Source organism: Phyllopteryx taeniolatus, chromosome 5 (genome assembly GCF_024500385.1).
Source record: "Phyllopteryx taeniolatus isolate TA_2022b chromosome 5, UOR_Ptae_1.2, whole genome shotgun sequence".
NCBI classification, from domain to species: domain Eukaryota; kingdom Metazoa; phylum Chordata; class Actinopteri; order Syngnathiformes; family Syngnathidae; genus Phyllopteryx; species Phyllopteryx taeniolatus.
The window spans coordinates 22,192,789-22,220,286 of record NC_084506.1 but is presented as its reverse complement, the minus strand read 5'-3'; the positions used below and the strand labels follow the sequence as shown (position 1 = coordinate 22,220,286).

The 27,498-nt window shown below is 42.6% G+C and overlaps 1 protein-coding gene across 2 annotated transcripts in view; it reads left to right on the top strand.

Moving 5' to 3' along the window:
- The first annotated feature begins 1,373 nt into the window (after positions 1 to 1,373).
- The window catches only part of cntn1a (contactin 1a), an 81,742-nt gene continuing 55,617 nt past the window's right edge, over positions 1,374 to 27,498 (top strand). For both annotated transcript variants that reach the window (XM_061773761.1, XM_061773759.1), the window contains exon 1: positions 1,374 to 1,546. The gene's annotated coding sequence lies outside the window, so the exon portion shown is untranslated. The remainder of the gene's footprint in view (positions 1,547 to 27,498) is intronic.

Genomic DNA, 27,498 nt, shown 5'->3' with positions numbered 1-27,498 from the left:
AGGGGGCTCGGTGGCGATGATCGAAGTGAGGCTGTTGCTAGGATTGTACATTGACAGGTCCTGTGGAGAATCACTTCTCCTGTCTAGTTGTCTAGCTAGCTAAAAGACAACTCTTGAGTGTTTTCCAATGTGTATATAATGATATCGAAAAATACTGCCACAACAATAGTACAGCGAGGAAACACTGTGGGCTCTATTTTCTTGACTGGCGTAAATCCGGCGTGGTGCGTGACGTAACTCTGCGCGGAGTAAGGTTAAACCCGGTCTGTGTTGGTACTTACGTTTGCGCTGCTGTGGACTTCAGTCGTCCAATCAAAGCGGCTTCTCTCATCCCCTTTAAATGCGGCGCACTCACAGTCTCGTATGGAGACATCGGTGCAGACACCGAGGAACCGATGTGAACTGATGGTGGCCGGCCGTTGTGAATGCTGCCGCCATCTAGCGGTGGGGGTCCGAAGCGCACTCATCTCAAATCTTGCCCATATCTCAAGACAAAAAAAAACAAAATCTGCCAAGCGACATCTCGTAAATCAAGGCACGTGTATCTCAAGGCACCACTGTATATGACTCTGTTTTAGGATTCAGGTTGCAAATTGGACCCAGATGCAGAGAGGACAGGGAGGTGAGTTTGTGAATAAAGGTTTATTGCAGCTTTGAAGTGAACAAAGGAACTCCGAGAACTAAATCCGGGATTGGCAGGGTTCTAACGAGGACCGGTCCGGCAGGGTAGGAGTCCGTGTTGTCGGTGGGCCGCAAGAGGTGGGCACTGGTTTGCAGAGAGCGAGGGCAGATGGCAGAATGGGGGCAAAGAACAAGAATTAGGTAGAGCTAACTCACTAGGTCTTCAGGAAGCAAAGAGATGGCAAGGTGGCTAGGCTACGAACTCGACGTAGAGCGTTGATAGTCTGGCGACGAGTTGGAGTCCCACAGCGTCTTAAGAGCAGTCAGGTGTAATTAGGATGACAAGGTGCAGCTGCTAGACTCCAACACGTCAACCCTGCAAAGCACTCGTGACACACACACACAGACACACGTTTTCCAGATTATGTGCATGCTGTTATATTGTGGATTTGTGTGTGCGGTATTGATGGGTTCTATAATTGTGACGTGTAGTGGTGTGTTGGTATCAAGAGATGGATTAATTCAACTGGATAAGTACCAAAACCAAATGTACGGCGCGCTGTGGGGTAAAAAAAAAATAAATAAATCAAATCATAAATATATATTTTTTATAACTCCTATAACTGCGTACCCTTAAATGAAATGTTAATACACACAATGATGTTGGATGGAAGTGTTTTTTTTTTTTGCTCTTGTGCTCATGACAACACGTTTGGCTCCCTCTAGCGGCGTGAGCGCTCACTGCACCTCCCTCCCAACCCACCGGGGACAGCAGGACCGCGCGGCTCTCGCTCTTGCTCGCTCTCCGTGTCAGTTTCCTCCTCAGCTCCTTCCCGAGCGGCCGGCGGCGCGCTGCTGGAGCAGATGTGAGCGTCGTAGTGCGGGACGACACAGACCCACACACAAGGCTCGCCCTCCGCGGAAGGTAAGAGACGCTGACACATTTTGCATTTCCAGGGGAAAAAGCCGGCAATGGTGACAGCTTTGGAGGCTGGAGGCGGAGGGAGTGTTGTTTACATGTCCGTGGGATGGAAGCCTGCACGCTGCCCCTCCGCAATGCAGAATATAGTGTGCTTATCGGACCAAATCAAATGGTGTATTTTTTTTTCAGTGCTGCGGTGGCACATACAGCGACTTGTGTGGTGGTGCTGATGATCTTTGCGTGCTCTCGAGATAGTGACGCGTGTTACTATGCACACAACACACCTTGCTTTAAAGGAGCCTACCTCTGATTGGGCCACTTAGCATCTCATTAGCATGTAGTGCCACTAAGTGCAATATAAATGATGCACACACTCTTCTTGAGACCTGCTGTTGTGGGGATCATGTGAGGTATAAATCTTTCGCCTTTTACTAAAGATTTCCGGACTGCAGGTGAAGGTGCATATGGACGCGTCCTGCATCCTTCCATCTATACACTATGTGCTGTGTTTTTGATGACACACTTGCAGAATCTTAATAGAGCGCTGTTGGTTGTAATGTTCAATTGTGAGTGTCGGAGTGGAGTCGGAGTCTTAACGGAAGAAAATGTGTACTATTGTTGACACGGTGAAAGCAATTTCTAATATTTGGACACTCATCTTGCCAAAAATAAGGTAATCCAAATGATTAGAAACACTTGATGCTACACTTTTGGGCTCACATTCACTGCCATTGACGGCTTTAGAAGTCAAATATCCATGTTAACTTGGAAGGCTGGCAGTGAATGAGATGTTAAAACAGACAACTGATATAAGCTATTAGTAGATGAGGTACACCATTTCTTTTGTTTTGGTATTGTTTATGTCCATCCATACCGTTTTCTATACTACCAAAGCCAAATATTCTGAAAAGATCTACAGGACAATATGTGACCTTTTTTTTTTCAGAATTTACCTAGCCTTGTGTGGAAAAGAACGCACAAGACGCCAAAATGCGGCATACTGTCAGGAATGATTGCATGGACGCCTGTCAGGTGGAGCACTTTATGAATGTTGCAAGTAGGACTGCTGCTAATGCATCCTCGGCTGTGCGTTCAACCCCCTAACCCCCGAGGACAGACCCTCTACGTCCTGCTAGGTGAAAAAAGAATTTAGCCCCCTCCAAAGTAGAGGAGGGGGCTACCCGCGTGCGAACATCTACCCGCGTGCGAACATCTCTTTGAAACTGAACTGCGGCGGCGCGTTGAATTTTGTAATAAGTTTGCTCGCCTGCCGACAATGCCGGCACGCATGCCTGCGTGCTGGCTGCGGGCTCCTGATGCATTATAAGGACGCGGCTCTTCTCATCCTCTTTTACTGTCACAACAAATGACTCAACACAAGTGATCTTTTTAAAGGCTCCCACTGCATCCGTCTTGTGGTGAGGCGGCCTTGCATTCATTGAGCATGGCCACGAGGGTGACGTGAATGGCTTTTTACTCTTCTCTTGTAAGACATGTCCCTCCCTGCACTATCAAACTTTCTTTCCCCTTTTTTTTTTTTTTTTTTTTTTTTCTTCAAAGGGACATTGGGTTTTTGACATTTTCATACTACTTAGTAAGCAGCAGTGCACAAAACAGAAATCTGGATGTTTGCCGTACCAGATGAAAGCAGTTTTAGCTGATTGGATGGCTTTACTGATGTTCTTCTGATCCCTGGATGGTGCATCCCTTGACTTATACGGAAAAGACAAATAAAGATTGTCGGTGTGATAACTAACTGAATGGCAGCGTTGGCATCCATGGCAGGAGGTTGTTTGACCTTTTAATCGACTTGGATTTCAAAGGTATTCTCTTCTTAAAGAAATAAATCATGGGATATGATATATTCCATGGAATTTTCTGCTCTCCAGAGACTGGTTCCTCTTTCTGCAGAGGAATGGATATACAGTGGTACCTTGACTAACGTGTTTTGAGGATTCTGTCGCGCTGCCAATTTTTTTTGTCTTGACTTGCAAGCAAAAAATTGAGTTACGAGCAATAATTTGTGGCAGCGAACTTCGCAACAAGCAGCCAAACAAAGACCAAGTCCTTTCTTCAAGCTGTTTATTGCTACTCCCATGCAAAGTTTAAACATAAAACAAATAGAATTACACACTGTGTATTTAACCAAACTACAATACTTACTGAATTAAAGTCTGATGGCTTAATGCTAACACACGATGTAAAAAGCCATAGACACGTTAACGAAACTAGCATCAATGTGACAGTAGTTTTAACCCTTTAAACAGATATTGGCAGACAAATGGTGCACCAACACATGTAATCAATATAACAATACTCACAGGCATATATATTTTTTGCAAAAACGACTCCGATTACTGCAACTTACTAAGTCACTTAGTTGTGAAACGCATCTTCGTGTATTATGCATATCTGTATTATACGGCCGCCCTGGAGGACAATTGATTCTTTACATTCGTATTGATTTATTCTTACTTTTAATTATGTTACCATTGTTTGTTTTTACAAACTTCTATTGTGTGGACTGCTATTTTACTTGTTTAAACACTTGGTGATTTTTGAGGGGCTGGAATGGATGAATGACAGTTTTATCAATGTATGTCAATGCTTGGTAATGGTTGTCTGTTTCCATTTGTCATCTCTGCGATTGACTGGTGATCGGTGTCTCCACTCAAACACTGCATTCCCATCATATACCACTTTGGTAGGTGCATCAACGAAAGGGTGCTAAAACGGTCATGCTTTGGACCATATTTGTCTTGAAGTTGAATTGAGTTGTTCGACTGTCAAAACATTAAAATTTCCGAGCGTCCACTGCTGCCAACCAGTGGACCCTCCGAATTTGATTGGAACCGCTCGACTGAGCACAGAAAGCGCCGTCGATACTGAGCAGGGAGTAACAACGATGTCAAACTGCAGCTTGATTGCACCAACTGTCCTGCACGCTTGCACAAATGTCTCCTTCTGTCCTTGCGCTCATGCTCCCCCCGCCCTCCTTCCTTTTTTTTGTTGGCTCTGCAGTTGACAAATGAACAATCAATAGCGAGATGCACTAATGGTACAGTTGTGAGGCGGAGACACAACATGACGTCTTTGCCTGCAAACAAACACAGACAGACAGACAGACGCAGACAGACAGAGCTCTCTTCTGTTCATGCCTGAGGAGGAGAAAGTCCCCGTTTGCACTTCATCCTGCCTGCTGCCTGCTTTCTGCATGAACCCGATGATGAATATACTGTGTGGTTGAGCCAGACTGAAAAATTGATCTTTTTCCCCTTTTGATGCAAATCCACCTAATCTATCTAAAATGCTATCCTGCTAATTATATTGCAGCGAAAACTATCCTTTACTGGAATATTGGACATTAACACCTTGCAATAATGCGTAACCTTGCTCCCTGATGACAGCGCTACCAAGTGCTGATTTTGCTTTTCTGTTGGCCACTGCACCTGGTTTTCCCTCTACTCTATTGGGGGGTTGTCGCTTTTAATGCCAGATTTTATATGATTACTCATTCAGTCACACTGAGTCAAAGCTGCTCAACTCTAAACTGATTTAGCTTATCTGTAGTCTAATTCTTTATCTTATGTTTCTATAAACCTTAATAAATGTTTTTTTTGTGTGTGTGGTTCAGACAAAAAAGGAGTGCATTATGGAAAGTATTTATAGTTTTGCACATGATACCTCAGCTCTTCTCATTTAATCTATTTATAGGATTAAAGTTGCTTGACAAAAATGTTCTGTAGTAGACAAGACTACCATAAAACATTGTAATGTCATGTATACCCAGGATGACATGTTTTGGTTAAAGAGCACTTTTGAAGCATTCAAGGACACATTACAATACACACAGTCCAATGAATTAAAACCCTGTAAAGACAATCGAATGTAACAGAAAAGAAAGAAGGAGCCAACCGCATTGTCATGGTTGTAATGGTTATGAACTAACTAGACCCATTTCAGGAGGTACAATCCAAGGCTTTCTTATGAAAGGAAATTCCAGAAGAAAAGGGTAATACATCTAAAACTCTCAATCCCATGGAAGTCAGAAGGACAGTGTGTTTGGTAAGCAATGTGGAGGTGCTTGAGTTGTATGAAAGAAAGAAATATACAAGTCTAAAGGACATTAAACTGGTGGCCCAGACAAACGGATCATGAAAGCATAAAAAAAATTGCAGAACTGACCAAACTGAGTGATATTATGGAATGACGTCAAGGGTCTCACCAAGATTTAGATGGTTGGAGATCATTAGATTGTTCTGGATGTCAAACAAGGGTAATGTAAAATTCATGTAAAATGATGGAAACTATGGTGCTGCAGAGTTGGCAGAAAGTTATCAGAATAGTACTCAACACTAAGGCAGAACTTTAATAAGAAACACAAGTGGACCTAAGATTGTGTCCTGGGGAATGCCACGTCATCTGGACTAGTGAGTTGGCCTTTCCCTATGTTTTGGAATGTGTCAAGTCGGATTGGGATTGCGCAAGAAGTATTTTCAACTTTGACCTGTGAAGGCACCGTTTTATTAGTGATTTTGAGAATAATATTCCATTCTAGGCTTTCTTGTCACAGACTCTGTATCGACATGAACAAAGATAAAGTGAAGCATGTCTGATGCATCATCCACATCATGATGAAACTGAATTTTATCCAAGAAAATGTCTCCATGCCCTGCAATTGGCTGGCGACCAGTCCAGAGTGTACCCCGCTTCTTGCCCAGAGTCAGTTGGGATAGGCTCCAGCATGCCCGCAACCCTAGTGAGGATAAGCGATATAGAAAATGGATGGATGGATGGATGTCTCCATTTACCCTCACTGTTGTTGTTTAGCTACGCTTTCTATATTGTTGTTCCAGTTTGTTGATCTTCTAAAGTGATTCCAAATATCAGTCAGAATCCGATTTGCTCCGTTTCCATTGAGGTAATATGTGCCCGACAATCTGGCAGTATTAGGAAATTGGCCAGTGGATTTCTCTGATGCTCGCTGGGGAAATTGGATGACACTAATCAATGTCCTCAATGTGATGTCACTTTTGCGTCTATGTTTCCGAAGGCATATATTTTGTATTGAACTTAATATTTGTTTTTATGTTGATATTAATCAACACTCGCAACCCTAATGAGCACAAGTAGAATAGAAAATGTATGAATGGATATTAATCAGTTTTTAATTAGAAAAAAAACAATCTCGAATTGACTTAACATTGGTAATGTAGTGATGTACATTAGTGAACAATAAAGCAACTCAACAAAACAACTTTTACTCATACGATTGAACTTTTTTATGATACATTTTACCCGATATTATTTTTATACTTGCTATCTGTATCTTTTGGGATTAACAGTGTCATTATTACTCGTGTGCCACTCACACAATATTGATGATATTTGAGTTGGCTTCAATGCAGTATTAGCACCTGCATTTGTTTGTTTGTCAACATATCAAATTTGCTCATGAAACAGACCATTGCATTTTAATGGCTGCACATCAGAGGCTTGTATTTAATGCTGGTGGCATGTTCAAGTGAAGAGCACTTCAAGCTTAATATGTACTCTGGATAGGTTTTACATAATTATGTAATTGCCAGTTTCTTAATGGAGAATTAAATGACTCATCAAGGCGTCAGATTTCATGTGCAGGATTTAGTCTGTGTCTTCTCACATGAGTCCACATGACACCATCTAAAGCTCAGTCAGATTCACTGTGCTCTCTACAAATGCAAAAAAGTCAAACAAATGCTATTTTGGGCCACTGAAGATGAGATGACATGCAATATTGTGCAACAGAAAACCAGTCACTGATTTATGCTGAGATTTGATCTGCTGTGTTGCAATGTGGCAAACACACCCACAAACAGACTCTAAGGATACATCCGCACACTTTTTTTCCAAGCCTTTTAAAAAAAATCCACATCCTCAACGGCTTTTTAATATCCTTCCTTTTTTCTATTTAATTGCACATATCATTCGGAGGCGGCACGGTGGACGACTGGTTAGAGCGTCAGCCTCACAGTTCTGAGGACCCAGGTTCAATCCCCGGCCCCGCCTGTGTGGAGTTTGCAATGTTCTCCCCGTGCCTGCGTGGGTTTTCTCCGGGCACTCCGGTTTCCTCCTACATCCCAAAAACATGCATTAATTGGAGACTCTAAATTGCCCGTAGGCATGACTGTGAGTGCGAATGGTTGTTTATTTCTATGTGCCCTGCGATTGGCTGGCAACCAGTTCAGGGTGTACCCCGCCTCCTGCCCGATGACAGCTGGGATAGGCTCCAGCACGCCCGCGACGCTAGTGAGGAGAAGCGGCTCAGAAAATGGATGGATGGATGGATATCATTCGGACAGATGTGAGGCCAACAGCATTTGACAGCTTGGGTTTTGTAGGTTTTATAAGAATATCCATGCCCATGGCTCAAGAATCGACATTGGAGCAGTGTTGCCAAAACTCCGCCTGCCGAGAAGTTTTTCTGTCCAGGACTGCAATTCAGTTTCTGTTTGGGACACTTTATAGCCGTCACCCCAACTTCAACGCATTGTGCAATTTACGCAATCCAGAGCAAGTTTCTGGAAAAAAGATCTGTTCTTGACAAGCCATCCAGCGGAAGGCCTGCTTCTACCCTGCCACTACTCTTTAGAGCAGGCGTTTGCGCAAAGGAGGGTAAAGTCTATCCGGAGAACTGGACTGGAACTTACTGTAGCATCAACAAAAGCTTGATTCAGGGGATGCTTCTGAGAGTGATAAACTCGGCCAGCACAACCTGGAGCTAAACCAGCTGAAGACCGTGGAGATGATCGCGGACTTCAGGAAACGTCCTCCCCTCAAGCTTTTCAACTGCCCTGTGTCAACCATCGAGACCTTCAAGTTCCTGGGAATTACAGTCTCAAAGGACCTGAAGTGGGAGGCCAACATCAGTTCCATCCTGAAAAAGATCTTCTAATTTACCTGTACAAACTTCGGATTGTTCAAAGGCTTGGAACCGGTACAGGTAAAGCTTTATCACTCACCGCTCAATCAAGCTTTTGCTAATGCAGAGTTCCAGTGCAGCCCACCAGATAGATTCCTTGGCTTTGTACAAAAGCCTGCTCTAAGAGTTAGGTGTTTTCATCAGTGGTTGTAGTAGCAGGCCTTCAGTTGTGTTTTTTCTTTCAAGAACAGATCCTGTTTTGAGAAACTTGTGATTAATAGCGTAAATTATACTACACTGCAGTGTGACGGCTATAAAGCTTCTCAAACTAGTGCTGAACTGCAGTAGGGAGCAGCAATTTTGCAAAACGACTCCAGTGTCAATTGGCCAGTCATGGGCAATGGAATGATATGCTTACAAAAACTGCAAAGCCTAACCTGTCAGATGCTGGTGGTCTCACATCTGTCCGAATGATACCTGGAATAAAATGGAAAATTACAAGTGACTTTTGGGATACCTGTGCATGTACCATTGCGTAAAAACTTTTCAGTACCTTTGTCAAATTGACAATACCAACAGGGCTTGACTTTGTGTTTTTAGTCGTAGAAAACTGCACATTGTCACCCACTCATATGGTATCGACTTGTCATGTTAGAGGGCAAATGGAATAGTACCTGGTTTCGTCAGTGAAAAAAACATCAATAGCAAATAGTTGTTGCAAGCACAGTGCTTTGGAAAAAGTGCCCTAGTGAAGCTGTATACATAATGTACATATAAAATACATTATTTAGCCTCATTTCAAAGATTAGATCACCACTGTATCCTTCAGCATTGCTATTGTCAGTAATCTGCTGCATTGTTTTCTACTTAATCCTCTTCAATGTACGTTCATTGTGGGATTGAGGAAGCTTACTGTTTGTTCGGATGCTTGCGCCGCTATCTTTTTGAGCGCCGGGGATAAGGAACAAGACGGATGGCGTTCCGAGCTGCCCAATTAGATAGAGAAGCCTCGTTGGGCCTGGGCCACTCCCAGGGCCTTTGAACACGGCCTGTTGCTATGGTGCTAAAAGCATGTGTGGAAGACAGGAGCACAAAACGTCTTGCTGCTTGATCAGCATTCAAGACTGCAGTGTATAATAACGCTTCCTATTATTTCTCATATGTAGCAAACATGAACCTGTTTGTTTCATTGTAGTGATTCAGGACAGATGAGTCTTGTTGCTTTGAAAGCGTCCTAAACTCGATTTGTGGAAAGACCAAAGGCAGTCTAAGGGGATTCTGAGTCTAATCAGAAACGTCCTTAGTGAAAAACACTCTTCTTTATACCGGCTGACCCTGAACCCTCAGGCGACGGATATTTATGTGTGAGAATTTACGGATGGAGGGCTCATGGAGGACGTGGCCCGAAAAGGCGAAGGCTTCCTCCTGGCACGTGAAGCGCATACCGAGGAGACCGACCTCCTGGGAAGCTTCATTATACATTTAGAGGCGTTCTATTTTCCCTTTCTCCGGACAGCTGGACGGCTAAATTGTTTGTGGATCAATAGTTGAGCTTCCTCGTTGCCCAACAGAGGGAGTGAAGTGCATTTAAAGCATAGAAATCCCATTACACTTGGCAGAGATGGGGAGCATGGCGCTAGAGTCCTCGGCAGTTGCTGCTGCTATGCCCATTATTCAATCTGCCTCTTGGTTTACCTGCATTGTTTCCGTCAGGACCACCCATGGCAGATATTACATTTACTATCAAAGACAGCTTTTCTTTCAATCATTTAAAGCCATTTACTGAAAGAGATTAAATCGGATTAAAAAAATCAAGTTGATGGTACACTGGCTGGGGAAAGGGAGAGAGTAGCATCTCTGTCATTGCGATGGCACCCACGTACAATGGTCTCTACCGGTCGATAATATTGGTGGACAAGCTTGACGCGGTCTGTGCTATTATTACTGTTCAAAGGTATTTGTAGTGCTTTTTTCACAATGGGATGTCGAAGGAAGTTTCCCTGATGTGTTGAAATTAACAATCAGTTATCAATGGTTCCATCAATCTATCCATCCATTTATTTTCTATAACACCGCCCTCTTCAGGGTCAGGAGTGAGCCTGGGCCTAGCTTAGCTGGCTTTGGGCAAGAGGTGGGCTACAACCTCATCTGTTCATGCGGCAATCACATTTTACATTTTTGCCGGCACACAATTAACCCTTTCCAAGAAGAAATTAAATATCATATTGAATACTTTGAGGACGAACTGTCTTGTCGAGGCTCAAAGCTTAAACGTGTTCACATTCAAATGTAGATTGCAAGAGTAACGATGTGGATTAATGCTGGTATTTTATCATTGTAACTGTAAAAAAGGCACATTGAAAAAGTAGCTGCAGTATTGTCAGTATACATGCAATATTTACAACTAATTATTATTTGTAAATGTGTTAAAAACAATACTGGACAAACTTCGCTCCCTTAACTCCCTTTACTGTCTGTTTCACCAGCCCGTCTGGGCAGCAAATTAATGCACTCTTTGATGGTTACCAACATTCCCAAATCTGTCATTCCAACATTGCTCTAAAATATAACTTGATTGCATGAAACAAAATATTTTGATGCGAACATAAGATCCAGTTGCATGAGGACATTATTGGCAAAAGATATTGAAAGATTTTGGAACACAATTTTCTTTGTGTTTCTTAGTGTTTATCACAAACAAGCATTGGCTTCTGAAAATGTCAGTTATGTTTCATATATGACACTTTAGGGGGGGTTACACTTCACAACAATAGTGAAGCAGAGTGTTCTCTCGTGCTTGGCTTCTCCTTCCTGCTACTTTAGGTAGAGTGTGCACACTTTTCTTTTTGAAACCATCCACTATGTGCTGTAATTTCTGGAACACTCTTTGCACTAAAAGAGTTTCATTTTCGGGATCGATCTGAAGTTACAGTGCTGTGTCATGCTGATTGTGAACCAACGCTGTCTGTTATGACTCGGCCTGATTCAACATTTTTGTTTTGTTTTCTCTGTCTGGCTCTCTGGCTCTAAACAGAGAAAGGGAGTTTGGGGAGAATGCAACAAAACATTTGGAGCTCTTCCTTCATTCCTTCAATCACTGTAACCGCAAATAAAAGCTGGGCTGGTGTGAGCTCTGTGCTGTGGGCAGCCGCTGTCCTTTCCGGGCACTAACGCTACGCCGTATTTGTTTTGCTGGTCAGCCTCGGAGCTTCTGGCCCTTCGGACCGATCTCAAGCAAAAAGAGCATGACTGTGGCCTTTATTAAGCATTCGGTGTGGACGAGTGAGACAAACAGGTTGGGTTTCCCTTTGGATTTTCTCAAAGGACCTCAAATGAACGCTTTTGCTGCATGTCTAATGGTTGCTTGCAAAGAAGAAAGCATAAGTAGCCCTCTTGATTGAGGGTAGTCTTTGTACCAGGCCTCGCTCTTCAACTGGCAGGTCAACACGATGCTGTTTAGCTTGCGTGACGCTGTCGCCGGTGATGTAACCACCTGCGTCATGTTTTCGGGACAATACATCAGCACTGATAGCTTCTGACAAACTATCCCTAAAAATGTCCCCACACAAGCGTTCATATTTTCAGCCACAGTATCATTCTTCAGCCTGAAAACTGCAGCATTTCGATGGATGGATGGACGGACTCTGGCTGACTTATTCATGAGTCTTGCCGACTAATTGCGCTCCCGTTTACCCCCCCCCCCTTGGCTCTCGATTCGTAGCTGCAAGAGCTTTTGTTGCAATCTGCTAATTCACGCTGCTGACATTACAGCCCCACAGTTTTACTTAGCAACAGCACATTTGGCCCGTGAGAAGAGGGGTTCATGAAAAGCAGCAAATATTGTTTTCTTGATTATCTTGCGTTTTGTTATTATTTGAGTAGCAAGCAGACCAACGGTTAAAAAGAGGGTCAGCTCGTTATGTGTTGGGGTTAGGGTTAGGGCATTAGGGTTCAGCTAGCACCCCCCCCCCCCCCCCTCTCTCTCTCTTGCTCTCTCTCTCTCTTTCTCTCCTTCTCTCTTTCTCCCTCTCTCTTTCTCCCTCTCTGGCTCTCACACACACATATTTAACTTTAAAGCATTACAAACATGTATGGCACGGCAGGAGCTGTAGTTAAGATACGTGGCTTAGCTTTAGAGAGGTTGTAGGCGACAAGTGAGATGCCGGGAACAGCAAGGCCTTCTGTCACACTACGAACCGCCTCCAAATTGTGTTTTCGCCCTATTATATACTGTCAGGTTTAGGTGCTTGCATCCCGTTTAACTCCAGAAGACTTGTTTTCTCATCCACAGCGTGACTGCTGAGGCAGATGTTTTGACAATTTCATGGCAATCATGGTCTGACATGTTTAATCATCCTGTCCCCCTGCGTTGTCTCACGACCATACCATTTTGTCCACGGTGGCTTGAAACGGGGCTACCGTGGCCGCTGGGAACATAGTATAAATGTAGCTGTAGGGTTGGGGTTAAGTTTAGGGTTAGGGCATTCGGGTTAGGATAGCACCCTTGTACCCATTACTGGCTGTCTTGACTGAAGAAGGAGCCGGCAATTAAGTTGATTTGAGCTGGCGTAGTTAGGTTAGGGTTAAACTTGCATCCTTGTCGTTCTCCTTACTGACTGTCTCGACTGAAGGATGAGCAGGAAATGAAGTTGATTATCATTTTGGGTTAAGTTTGGTGTTATGTTTAGGGTAGGTTTAAGGTTAGGGGTGATGGGATTTGGGTCAAGATAGCATCCTTTTTGTTCTCATGCCTGGTTTATTTACCAGAAAGATTATTGAAGGAAGAGCTGGCAATCAAGATGATTAGGGTTAAGATTGGGATTAGGGGTTAGGTTACAGGGTTAGGACCTGAGTGTTAGGGTTAAGATAGTATCCTTATCATTACTGATTGAAAGAGGAAAACATAATGATAAAGGTTGAGGGTTATGTTTTTAGGGTTGGGTTTAAAATGGCACCTTTTTTAGATTTTGTTTAGAAATTAAATACAAAATAAGGAACGCTTCATAAATTTGCATGTCATTGTTGTTCTCATTACTGGCTGTCTACACTAAAGGAGGAGCCGGAATTAGTCAATTGCATGCGAGAAGGAAATCATCTCTCACAGAGTGTGAAAATGTTCCGATCACTGGCTATTAGACTGCTCAATAAAAGAAAAATGCCACAAGCAAACATGTTTCCCATTGCCGACACTTCATTAGGGTACACCCGCATAATCGAATGAGGTCCATCACAAGAGTTACATCAAAATAATAATGCTAATTTCAGAGACCATAATCTAACATTACGGTAATATTTTAGTCTAGCTAAGGTGTTAGCAGGATTACACAAAGCCTACTTAACCAGGCTTGGAGGATGGGCCAAGGAAGAACCCATTCAATTTGGATGCAGCTCAGGCTTAATGTGTGCATTTCTCCCCATTTGTTAACATTGTAGGATAGGTAATTTTTCAAAATTTCTGTATGTTCTCAGCGAATAATCCATAAATCTTAATGACAAATGTAGGCATATCAAAACAAGGTGTGCTGATCCAAATTACGATTGTTCTGGTTTAGCAGGTTTGTCATTTTAGCTATCCATCCATCCATCCATCCATTTTCTGAGCCGCTTCTCCTCACTAGAGTCGCGGGCGTGCTGGAGCCTATCCCAGCTGTCATCGGGCAGGAGGCGGGGCAGACCCTGAACTGGTTGCCAGCCAATCGCAGGGCACATACAAGCAAACAACCATTCGCACTCACAGTCACACCTACGGGCAATTTAGAGTCTCCAATTTATGCATGTTTTTTTTTTTTGGGATGTGGGAGGAAACCGGAGTGCCCGGAGAAAACCCACGCAGGCACGGGGAGAACATGAAAACTCCACACAGGCGGGGCCGGGGATTGAACCCTGGTCCACAGAACTGTGAGGCTGACGCTCTAACCAGTCGCCCACCGTGCCGCTATATATATATAAATATATATAAATATATATATATATATATACACGCCTTCCCATGAGGAAGCAGAGTGTGGGTTCTCTGAGGCGGGCTCTCCTATCTCTGGGTTTGAGGTCACCGAGGTAGTTAAAAAGCTCCTCGGTGGCAGGGCCCCGGGGGTGGATGAGATTCGCCCGGAGTTCCTAAAGGCTCTGGATGTTGTGGGGCTGTCCTGGTTGACAACATCGCAACATCGCAACATCGCGTGGACATCGGGGACAGTGCCTCTGGATTGGCAGACTGGGGTGGTGGTCCCCCTTTTTAAGAAGGGGGACCGGAGGGTGTGTTCCAACTACAGGGGGATCACACTGCTCAGCCTCCCTGGTAAGGTCTATTCAGGGGTGCTGGAGAGGAGGGTCCGTCGGGAAGTCGAATCTCAGATTCAGGAGGAGCAGTGTGGTTTTCGTCCTGGCCGTGGAACAGTGGACCAGCTCTACACCCTCGGCAGGGTCCTCGAGGGTGCATGGGAGTTCGCCCAACCAGTCTTCATGTGTTTTGTGGACTTGGAGAAGGCGTTCGACCGTGTCCCTCGGGGAGCTAGCATTTGGCATTGGTAGATACTTCAAGGAACTTTTGCTGCATTTGTTCGCTAAAATAGAAAATACATTTACATTAGCTGGGATTTACTGTCAGGCCCAAATTTATTAATAATGTCGAGATAAACCACCACTTGTGTGCTAACTGTAGCATGAAAGTAGCTAGCCACCGTACACTACACGTGTGGGCCCTTGAAATGTGTCAGTGTTACAGTGGATTATTCATGAGGAACGTGCACTGGGAGGGAGCGCTGGAAAGGGCATCCAGAGGTGAATCCGACTCGGACTCTCGCACACACATACTGTCTCGTCAATGCACTTGTGTTATCAGTAGCACACAGCTCCACTCATGCAGTGCGTACACGCACGCACCACACACAAACAGTGGTTCCAGACAGAGCGAAAGGCTCAGCGTCACAGATCAACACATAGAGCAGTCTTCACAAAGACACACAAACACACACAGATGAATACACAATAGATGGAAAGGGTTGGGACCATGCTTCTGCTAATTCCCCTGTTACCGAGGACAACAACAACAGTGAACGGGCGGTTAATGCTTGTTAGTGCTCCACCAGAGTCGGCCCTTTAAGAGATTGTACTTTGATGCCAAAGCAATAATTGTTTGGATTTTAAAGTGGCCTTTTATATTATGTTTTATATTGTTGATTTTAAATTGAGTTACCGATGGTGTAGTGGTACTCTCCTGATGTCAGTGAAGGTCACTGTGGGTTCATTTCCCAGTGATTGTGTGAATGTGAGTGTGAATGGTCGGCTGTCTTTACTGTATATGTGCCGTGATATTGACTGGCGACCAGTCCAGGGTGAAGTCCGCCTTTCACCCATGACCCTGAACAGGATAAGTGCTATAGAAAATGGTTGGATGGATTTGATATTGATCAGAATGATTGGTTCAACTTCATTTTATGGTTCTTTAGACAGCAAACTAGTGGAGACATAAGCTGTATACACACATACTGTTTTTTTATTTTTATGTGAGAGACCCCAGACATGACAAAGGAAAAAAATTGTGTTCTTACTGCTCTTATAGTGTGTGGTCAGCGGTGTACCCCTGATGACCAACACAGTACACCACACACAAGATGGCAGAGGCAGCATGGCGCCACAGGGCATCCAGACTGCCAGAACATACAAAACGTACAAAAAATAGTAGAAGAAGAAAAACAAAAAGCTTGGCTAACTTTTAGCTCATCTGCTAAGTAAATTGCAGTTGCAAAATGTTCTCCTTGTCATTTTTATCCTGGTGAATGACTTGTGAGACACGTAATACAAACACTCAAGCCAACCGGTTGCTCCGTTTCTGTAATGATTTGTAACTGGTCGGACCCCAAATCAGACAAAGAGCTTTGTGGAATACGACAAATCGTATTTATTTTACAAAGGAACAAATGAGCAAGAAAAATGGTCCAACCGAAAGTTCTACAAAAGTAACAAAAGAACAAAAGTAATTATCAGTACGTGTACAGTAGTGCACTCTTATTTTGTCTCAGTTTCTTCAAGACACGATTTAATCAACACATTCTTCGTAGCCGGTCACTCACGAGTACAGTTTCAGCTTTATTTAATATCTTTATTCAAAACTTTTGGGCTAGTGTTTCTGCTGACCAGATATGAATATGCATGTCATCGCATAAAAGCCGTGAGTCACTCCTGAGAGCGTAAAGCAGTCAGTGGAGCCACAGAAGAGGCTTTTATCTGGTGCACTTTCAATTCAAGAGGATGTGTCTGAGCCTTTAAACTGCTTAGCGCCCCAAAGTTGCGCTGCCAAAATGTCTGCGAGACAAATCTCCATCGGTAAAACCTTGCAAACGCACCAGCCTGTCAACAGCGTCACTTGATGTTAATCACTTGGTTATCATGACCTGTTTATTTTCACGCCCCAATGTGAAATTATGATTATGGTATCCTTTGGGGATCATTAGGTAAACGTGGGGTGGTATGTTAGTAAATACATTGGGAAGTTACTGAACATTATTGAAATCGAAAACGGAAACAAAAAAAAATCTCTTTCGAATGTATTCAATCGACAACCTTTATGATACATACACAGTATCATGAACAAATTGAGGATGCCCTGTGGGATACATTGCCAATGTGTAAAACCTTGCATTTCTAGTTAGTTGTGCAGTTGTTTTGGACTTTTACTTTTTAATCTGTTCCAAAGAATCCAAATTATTTATTAAAAAAAACCAAAAACTATTAAGGTCCTAGATTTCAGGAATCATATTTACCCTTAATTTATACTTAAATAAATTATACTTGTACTTCACTTCCCGCATATGCATGTAAATGTAAAATGATAATTTTGAGATTATAAAACAAGTATCTGCCTCTCTATATACTCTATGAGGATAACCAGCGCATCAGGTTTAAAATGATTAGTGCATGCCGCTGATTGACAGCCTTTAGTCAGCCATCAGCACAGTCGTTGCTGTCTCATGCGGTAAGAGCTTCCTGTCTGGCCGTGGACAATCAGTGACTTCCATTTTTGCTCCCTGGCCGTTAAAATCTCATTTAGTCAGGATGGAGAGTTTACCGTCTTTGTATACAACGTTCACAATCCTCATGTATGCACAACAACACTCCCTGTTGAGTTGGTCTATGACAACACGAACATGAAACGCAAAAAGTGAGCAGTGAGAGAAGGGGGGGGGGAGATTGTTTGGTTTGTAAACATAAAGGTGGAAACATGGAAATTGGAGTTTGGTAGATTATTATGTCTCTGTGGTACATGTTTAGAAGTGGAATACTGTCCCACAGCAGTGAGTGACCAGACTGGTGACCAGTTTTGTGTGGTTCTTCCTCAAGCATCTGAGTCTCCTGATTGCTTGTTAAAAGAACACATTCTAAAAGTGTTTCTATCTTGATTCTAATAAAGAAACGTACACGCATTCCGATTTTTATGATCTTAACCGATTTAGAAAATGTGATGGTACCCCTGCAAGTGTGCACTTACTACACTCCAATTTGGCCTAATTATCGATATGGGTGTACAGTAACCCGCTTTAGACATCAGTCATCCAATTCACCAGAGTGAGTAATAACATCAGAATAAGCTCTTTGGCATAGGCTGTGAAGATTTGGCACATTTTAGACAGGCCCTATCCCTTACAAATATAGCATTATTTAAAAAAAAGGGGGGGGGGAGAGGCTTTCTAATGGTATAAACTGTATTGGCAAGAAGCATTGCTACAACAGAGAAATAATCTACCGAGCAACTGTGTCAAACGACTGCAGGCGAAACCAACACACATTTGTCACATCAGTGACGTCAGGCTTCTATTGTGTGAAGTGGTGATGGCCTTAGTTGTGCATAGTAATTATCAGTATTTGCATTCTACCAAAATGTCAGTGAGCATGTTTGTCGGAGCAAGTGACCTGGCTGGTGACTGTGCTGTGACGCTGTCGGCTAATTAGGTGGCACAACCTCGGAGAAAAGTATAATAGCCATATATTGCTAGTGGGCGATGGCAACTCCTTTTTTTGCAACTGTACACTGCTGACTTGGGAGTCTGTTGAATGCAGTGATTTCAGCTGATGATTGACAGTAAAGGTGTAATTTCATTCATTCACAGGTTGATGAAGGTGTGTAAATTAGACTGTGAGAGTGTAGAAATAAGTCTTAAGTCAATAGTGACACATCTCTACAGAGGGTAGAGTACTCTTTGTAAGCCCAGCCGTCTAATGACACTGCAGCTAAGCTGTTGAACAATGGACTTCATAATGAGTTGGCTTATTATAGAACCTTGGCTCAATGCACGGCTTCATGAATAGCACGTTGATCATGAAGAAATAGTTTCTAGTATGATTTGAAAGGAGGACTTTTCATCATAGTTACATTTTAAACCTTGATTGGTGATGTAGACTGACAAATGTATTTACTACATTACTAAAAGCGCCACGAACACGGATTTGCAGGCTAATTTACAAGTGTAATTGAGCGACTTGGTGATGAAGTGGTGACTCCACGAGGAAAAATCACATAATTCATGCTGGCTTTGTGGGGCAGTTCGCACTAGCTTTTTTAGAATCAGGGTTTAGGCCGAAATTCATACTTTCCATTGGCCCAGCAGTATATTGGGAAGAATGACCAACAGCTCACAGTGCAAAGTATGTCGCTCATTTCAACAATGTCCAAAATAAACGTCGCCACGCTGGCTCCAAGCTTGTTTTCTTGACATATTTCTTCTTGTCCCTTCGCATCTCTCCCACTAGCTATACATTGTATGTTTTTTGCTCAGCGGGTGTGAACATTGCTCTATTTAAAGACACCCTGCATGGTGCTTCAGACGCAATGTAGAACCGTTGACCCCTCCGCTTTTTTTTTTTTAAAGCAACAACAAATCGCCAACATTGTTGTGCTCAGATGCTGCAGGCCAGAAGCGATTGTTCCTTTTAGTCCTAAAAAGAGCAGTGTGGTCAGCCATCCACTTGAATGCTAATGGTGACCTATATACTTTATGAAGACCTGGGTCAAAAGAGAAGGCCTGGGCACATGCTAAAAACCGCAGCTAAAACAAACTCTTGTACATAAAAAAAATAAAAATAATAATCCAACATAAAACATAATGAAATTGAACATAACATCATTTTAAAAAAAAACAAAACAGCAACAACGTTAAAAACAAACACAATAAGTCTCATACTGTGTTGTACGCCAAGGAATAAAAATGGGTTTTAAGGTATGTTCTAAATATGGACAATGAAAGGTGTCTTTTATAATGTGCATTCCTTAGTTTGGGAGCGCCAGCAGAAAAAGCCGTATCCCCTTTGAGCTTCTGCTTTGACTTCAGTAGCTCCAGGAGCAGCTGGTCGGAGTGTAGGGATGTAGCAGCTCAGAAAGGTAAGGTGGAGTGAGACCATTCTCCAACTGGAGACATTTGAGGCAGGGCTGGCTGGCTCCAAAGTAAAGTGCATTACAGTAATCCCCCCAGATGTGATGAAGGCATGGATTACTGTTTCCAAGTGCTGCTGTGTAAGAAAAGGCTTTACCTTTGCTAACTTCCTGAGGTGAAAAAAATTAGACTTGACTAACATACCAATTTGCCGATCCAGTTGAAAATCATTGTGGAACTTAAAGTTACAGTGCGTAACTTCAGTCATTTTCACCCAAATCACTGCTAGTGGAAATGACACAATGTTGATTAAACCTATCAGCTCCTCTAACATCTTGCTGTATTGCTTTTAAATTTCGGGTTGACTGGCGACGCTCCACGCTTGCTGGCGCACCGGAAATGACGTGCCAGACATGATGCATTTTACCTTGCAATGGGCGGCATGTGGCCCTCTGTCTCCCGTTTGTAAAAGACTAACTAAATGTATTTTGTGTTTCTGTACTAGAAAACAATCAAACAATACTTCTTCAAAATAATCATTTTTTCCTCAAAACAGAAAATATTGTAGAATCACACGGTGGGGAGACGATGGCTAGGCATAGCCTACATCAGTGATTCCCAACCATTGTGCAGGGGCACATTAGTGTGCCGTGAGCGCTCTTCAGGTGTGCCGTGGGTAATATCAAATTTTACTTAATTGCTCAAAAAACGATTTATTTCCAAGAAATAATGTATCTTTCTTCATCTATTTATCCAGTGAGGCAAAGTGACAGACAGAACAAATAAATGCTCTTCCGTTAGATGGCAGGAAGTACATACAGTCCACTTTTTGTGAGATTTTTGTTTGTCAGTGTGCCGTGAGATTTTTCACTTGTAAAATATGTGCCTTGGCCATAAATGTTGGAAATCGCTGGTCTACATCATATCAATGCGACGGCTCTGTTATTGTAATGCAGAATTCCAGCCTAGGGGGCGACAGAAGCTACGCGCTGGAGAGAGATTGAGATTTCTCTCAATAATGCAGTGCAGTTGTTGGTGGAACTCACTATTCCCCACTTGTCGCCTAAACATCATCCTAGACACACCTGCGATAGGTTACGCATACAGTATATTCAAATTTGTACTTGCTGCACAGCTGTAAGACCATGATAACTCCAAGTTGTTCATATAGAAGATACATTGTTATGAATATTGTGTTGAAAGGGATGCAGGTGGAGCTTTGGGACGCACTCCCAGAGGAGGAGGGAGGACATTTACTATGACTCTGAAACCATATTATCTTTGCCTTAATGACTCAAGCGTAGGAATCAATACAGCTGGATTGGCTTCACTGGCACAAGGTCCACTCGCAGGAAGTGGATATCTTCAGAGCATCCATTATGGATGAGAGGAGGAAAGCTGAAGTACAGAACCGTCAAAGACAAGAGGGAGAGGCTGAGAGGATGTTTCATTGTGAACATTAGAAGGTCACAATGAATGCACACAAAAAATGTCAGGTTTTATAGGAACCTATAGCTCAAAGTGCAATATGCACTTGGGAGACATTATTTACATTGTACACTGAAGATGAAAACTTCACTGGGTATTCTTGTACAGTACAGTACACACACACACACACTGCTGGATGGGTTTTCCAACAGGATCCCTCCATCCATTTTCTATACTGCTTGTCCTCATTAGGGTCACGGGTGACCTATCCCAGTACACACTGGACTGTTTGCCAGTTATTCACAGTTAAAATGGTTTCCGTTCTGCCCTCATTTGTTTTTTCCAAATGACTGAAATTTGTGAATTCGCACCGACCACCAGCAAGAAAAAAAAACATGTTTATGACTCTTGAGTGGCGTGCGTGGGGTGGGTTGCCAAATCGAGCTTAAAGTAGTGAATCAGGTAATTTCTTTGTTTGCCATTCCGCCCCACCACTCAGCCGAGTCACCATGAATAACACACACACACACACACAAAAGGTTATTTTGTACATCTCTCTTATCTGATTTTGTGATGTATATCCGGTCTTGGGTAAGCAAATCTTTACCAATTGCCTCTTGTTAAAAATTTGACATGTGCAATAGCTTCTCTTCAATGCAATAGAAAGGACATCCATCCATTTTCTATAGTGCTTATCCTCCTTAGGGTTTCAGGTGAGCTGGAGCAATTCCTATCTGACTTAAGGCGGGAGATGTGGCAGCGGTCGCCTGCCAATTGCAGTTTTCACGTCTACCAAAATGTACAATTCAATGCTTGAATTGAACAGGTGTTTCATAAGTTACACTTGCATGGAAAGCATAAGATCTAGCCTGTTGGTGTTGGTTTGTGTTGGAAACCACTGTGGCGTCGTCACATTGTGGAGGAAGGATGGGCTTGAACAGAAACGTGTGTCACAGCGTAGCGCAGTACATGCCCGAGGTAGTGAGAGCCCAGATTGTACGTGTTCGGGAGAAAAGAGAACATCCTGTCAATGAATCCTTCATTCCGAAGCCCTGATGTTGCGTCATGGGTGAGTGAATGTACTTTTCATTCATTTCCATGGAAGCGTACATCATCGTTGTATGAATGAGGGAACAATCAAGGTTAAAAAATAAAGGACTATATCGTACAAATTCTTCTCATTTACCATTTTATTGTATTCCCCATTGAGGAAATCTTGCATTTTCCGGTAACATGCCGAACTTAGTTTCTCCCTTTACAATATTGATGTCACCTTACTGGCAATATCCTCCATTGCTGCTGTTTTTCTTTTCAGTCTCTACCTCCTGAGGCCCGGTCACAAGTAGGGCACACTGCAAAAGGTTAAGCGTGCCATGAGTGTGTGGGTGGGTGGAAGAGTGAGAGATTGGCGAAGCAGACCTTGAGTGCCTGCGATAGAGGAGGGCAGGGTGCCATGACAGCAGTTGCAAACCAGCACCAGACGTTTATCCTGAAGCATTCTGTGCTCAAGCAGAGAGATATTTGTGTGTGTGTGGTGGGTGACAAATTTCTCATGTGTTACTGTAAGTAGGGCTGGGAATAAAATTTGAATAACTCGGCTAGGTCCACTTAAAAAATAGGTCGACACAAGAATTTCTGCTTCGAAGCTCCGTCGGGACAAAAAAAAAAAAAAAAAAAGAGGTTCTCCCCGGGACCATGTTGCGCTGCCGGAATCAATCTTTCACACGAACATTTATTGTAGGCTTTAGACAATCAGGAATTTGGGGCCGATCACCAATCAGCGAGTTTAAAAAAAACGATAACCGATCATCGATCCGAATACAAGATGGAGCAATGTGTCTATTTAAATGACGTGTTCATTTACTTAATTGCTCAAAAAATATATATTTACAATAAATAGATCTTTGTTCAACGCCGGTACAACCGTTAGTGCTAACACTAGCTTGCTAGGGTACATAACGTTTTGTTGCCTCCTTGCGACCCATATTGTATTAATAGTACGTGACCATTCATCAAGCAATACTTGAATTAAAGTCCTCTCCTGAGCACCGGTGACCACCAACACACGTTTTTCCCCATTTAGTTCTGATAATACAAACGATGCGATCGATTGTTGTTGTCGTGGTCGTGGTAACGAGTGTATCCGGTCGCGTTTGAGTTCAGAAGATACAGCCCAGTGATCGTAAAAAACGGGATGCGGTGGTATCGGAATACAAGATTTTATTGCAGTAGTCTGACATAGTGCAATTGTGAGAGACCAAATTTGTCTTGAAGTCTGATCAGATATTTACAGTACTACGTCAACAGACACGCAACAATGCTAAAAATACACTGGCTTTTGGGTTCAAATATACCGTACATGGCGACGCGGAGTAAAGGTCTTTTGCGGAGCCAATCAATGGCATCATTGATTGCATCGACGAATTATGACATTAAAGCGGATCTAATTAATGCTAATTATCGGCCGATACCGATCAGGCCGATAAGATCGGTCTAAAGTCTAAATTATTGCAGACGGACACAGTTTAACATATTACACATTTGTTTGCCCATGTGTGATGTCACGTCACTTTGTGCTAGTTTCTTATTTAGGCTAATATCCTAGCCAATATTTTTGATGAGCCTCATGTGAATGTAGTTTGTTTGTGCTGAATAATGTAAGTACTGAATACAGTTGTTTATGTACCATGGGTTCATAATTGTGTACCTGCCATAAGCATGGTGTTGATGTTTTATGATCATCTCCATTTTAACTGCTTAGCCGCTAACTTTTAGAATCTATACACAATTAATTGTCTAAAGATTTGCTTGTCTCATAATTGTGTGGCTTTTCTGCGGGTACTCCGGCTTCTATGCACGCAGTCAGCTGGGATAGGCTCAGAGCAACAATCGATAGCTTTTCTATAGATGATGACATACATTATATGCACATTTGACATCTTTCAGAATCTTGACTAATGCTGTTTTTCTTTTCTTGCGCATGTTTGAGCAACCAAGGCAGAACTTCTCTCTTTCTTCTCTCGCTTCCGTGCGTAATGTGTTTAATTCATATCAAGCCTTTGCCCTATATGCTCATTGTAGCCTTTGGAGAGGAAATTGTAGTCATCGTCATATGTGCTGCGCTCGTGCCCCCATAAATTATGTGCATTGTTCATTCATGTATGTTGCGTCATAGTGTAAGTGTTTTTCATGTCATCATCATTCTATATTACCGACATTGTAAGTTTGACTAATAAGAAATGAGGCTTTCTTTTTCTTTGCTCCGAGGGATTTATGCGAGGGCAAGGCCCTTGCGTGTGCATAAGGTTTTTAGATTAGTAGGTCATGGCAAATTAACCAAATGAGCAAGGTGTAGGGTTGACTAACTGGCGTTGAAATACTTCGATCATAAAGATTTTGGCCTGGATGTTCTTGATTTAGTACACTGTGTGTTTTCCCCAAGCAATTATCTTTCAAATCAGCCCTTAAACAATTATTTAGAAAGTCATTAAGTTCTTAGTATGCTTAACTGTGGACCGTTTTGAACACCTGAATGTCTAAATGTGATGCGTCCACTGTTCAAACTATACACACTATATTTATTGTTGTACAATATGATCCATGGACGTAAAATTCTGAACTAACGCTAATTTACTTCCTCTGTCATTAAAACAGAGCCAGTCGTGGAATCAAATTTGCGGCCCTTCTGTCACGACTATCCTGCATATTTGCTGTTCTTTTATTATGTGTACTGTATACAGTATATTTTTAAACCTATCCTCTGTTATTCGATGAAAAAATTATTTGCTGTCTTGAAGCTTGGTGTTGTTGTTGTGAGAGTTGATTCTTTCATCATTTTTTTTATTTATTTATCTGCGTTTGACAGTTTCACAGTCAAAAGTCAAGCCAAAAGTGGGTTTCTGTTTCTCTTTTGAATTGATGCAGCTTCTAATAGTCCTTGTAGTCTTCTTTGCTGTTGTGATCGCTCAATACCATAAAAAAACCCCAAAACAACAAAACCCATCCCCCTTATCTACCACCACCCCTAAACATACTCTAATAAAAAAAATTCCTATACCCATACCACTTAAATATCCCCATAACAACTTACAACAACATCTACCACACCAATCAAAATATCTTACTCAAAAAAATAATCATCCCCCAACACCATCCACCCTAATCAATCAACCCACAAAACCAAAACACAACTAACCACCCACACCCCCCCCCAAACACCACCCCCACCCCCCCCCCCCCCCCCCCCCCCCCCCAACCCCCCCCCCCCCAACCCCCACCCCCCCCCCACCCCCCCCAACAACCAACCAACCACCCAAACCTTACCCCCCCCCCACCCCCCCCCATTTACCAAATTCCCCCCCACCCCCCCCCCCCCCCCCCCCCCCAATCCCCCCCCCCTTTGTGGCATAATTATGAAAAATATATATGGTTTGTATATATGTTTTTAACTATTAAACACCAGAGATCAGTCTACGTAAGAATTTTGTGTAGACGATAAAATAAAAGCACATAACGCCACAGCTCCAGTTGAGAGGTCCTGGGTTGAAATCTTGGCTCAGGCCGTCCTGTGAGGAGTGTGCATGTTGTGCCCGTGCTTGCATGGATTTTCTCCAGGTACTCTGTCTTCGTCCCACATTCCGACAACATGCACGTTAGGTTCATTAAAGACTTGCTATGATCCATAGGTATGAATGGTATTTTGTCTACATTATGTATATTTCTGTCTTCTGAGGTCGTATGAGAGGCTGGATGGCAGCTGTATGAAAAGGAATAGCAGATTTAATTCCAGGTGAAGTTTAAGACCTGACACTAAATTTTCCCACCCTGTTGTGTTGGAACCCCCCCTCCAAAAAAAAAAAAAAAAAATCATGTAGTAAGTATGATGCCATTTTATCATCTGAATGCGGGATTCTGTCTCGTTCTTGTCCAGCTGTGTTCTGTGTGAAAGACTGTGTTAGATCTTCTATGCCAACCGTTGCAGGCTGTCGTCCATTGCTCTAAACCACTTAATACTTCTCCTAATCACTGCAGACTAAAGCTTTGTGGGCAGGTTGAGGTTAAATTGATGTCTTTGTCTTTTGGTTACTTGCTGTGATTCCAATCTTCTTCTCAGCCTGGTCACAGTTAAAAGCTTGAAGGAAGCAATTTGAAGGAAGCAATTTCTTTTTGAACCAGTTTGGGTGGCCCCTCACAGAAAACCCTTTAAGTTGGATTTACACTGCATGGTTCAAGGACACATTTCACGTTTTTGCTGTCATGCGTCATCGCAGCGTAAAGACACACACACACAAAAAACCATATGGAATTAGGATATATTCAGATTGGAATTGGGCCTTTTTCAAACGTGGGTACAAATCTGATGCGTATCGGTTATCTGGCAATTGGAGTCCAGCGTATGATGTCATATAAAAAAAAACGATTGGTGATGTTTACGCCCCCACGTATGCCCAAGCAACACATAAAAAAAACACCTGCTGTAAATATAAACTATGGCAAAGAAAATTAAATATGGTCTAAACATGGTAATTAGAGGTGTGTCCATTAAATAAGCAAAATAATTGATGTGTGGAGGTTATCCTCATATAAATCAATGGGAGAAAGAGTCAGCCTCCTAGTCCAACTAATGTAACGTTTGCTATTCGTATTATTTATTTATTGATGTTTACTTCCATGTTATCACTGTCCGGCATTGTCGCTTGTGGAGTTATTTACATCTTCGCATGCTGGTTGATTGTCAGCCATATCGAATATGCGTCACGTTGTGGAAATAGCCTACTGTAAGTGTCATGTAAAAAACAAGATAGATAATTCATGTTGAGCAGGTGGATAATCAAGATTCACTGACCTGTTCTTAAGCATCAGCGCACGTTAAAGTGGGACACAGTTCAGGAGCGCACTTCAGCGTGTTCCCCTCATTACTTGGTCGTGAATCGTGAAAAGAAAGAAGTTAAAGGCACCTATTTCAAACAACACACTCCACAGTAATGTTGTACACGGTGTGGAAACATTGTGCTACAGTTTCCAATATTTTTCTGTACTTTAAAAGCAGAAGATTAGGATCCAAATATATCTGTTTGGATGAAAACCCTACTAAAGCTATACGCGTTTGAGCTCCAATATACTGTTACTAGTTCAAATATCTATACTGTACATTTTATACATGCTTGGGTTTTGAACCAAAGAAAATGAATCCAACAGCTGTGGATAAAAGATGCAAGTCTGGAAGTTCGAGTCTTTTCTTTTCAGAAAGAGTGCATATGAAT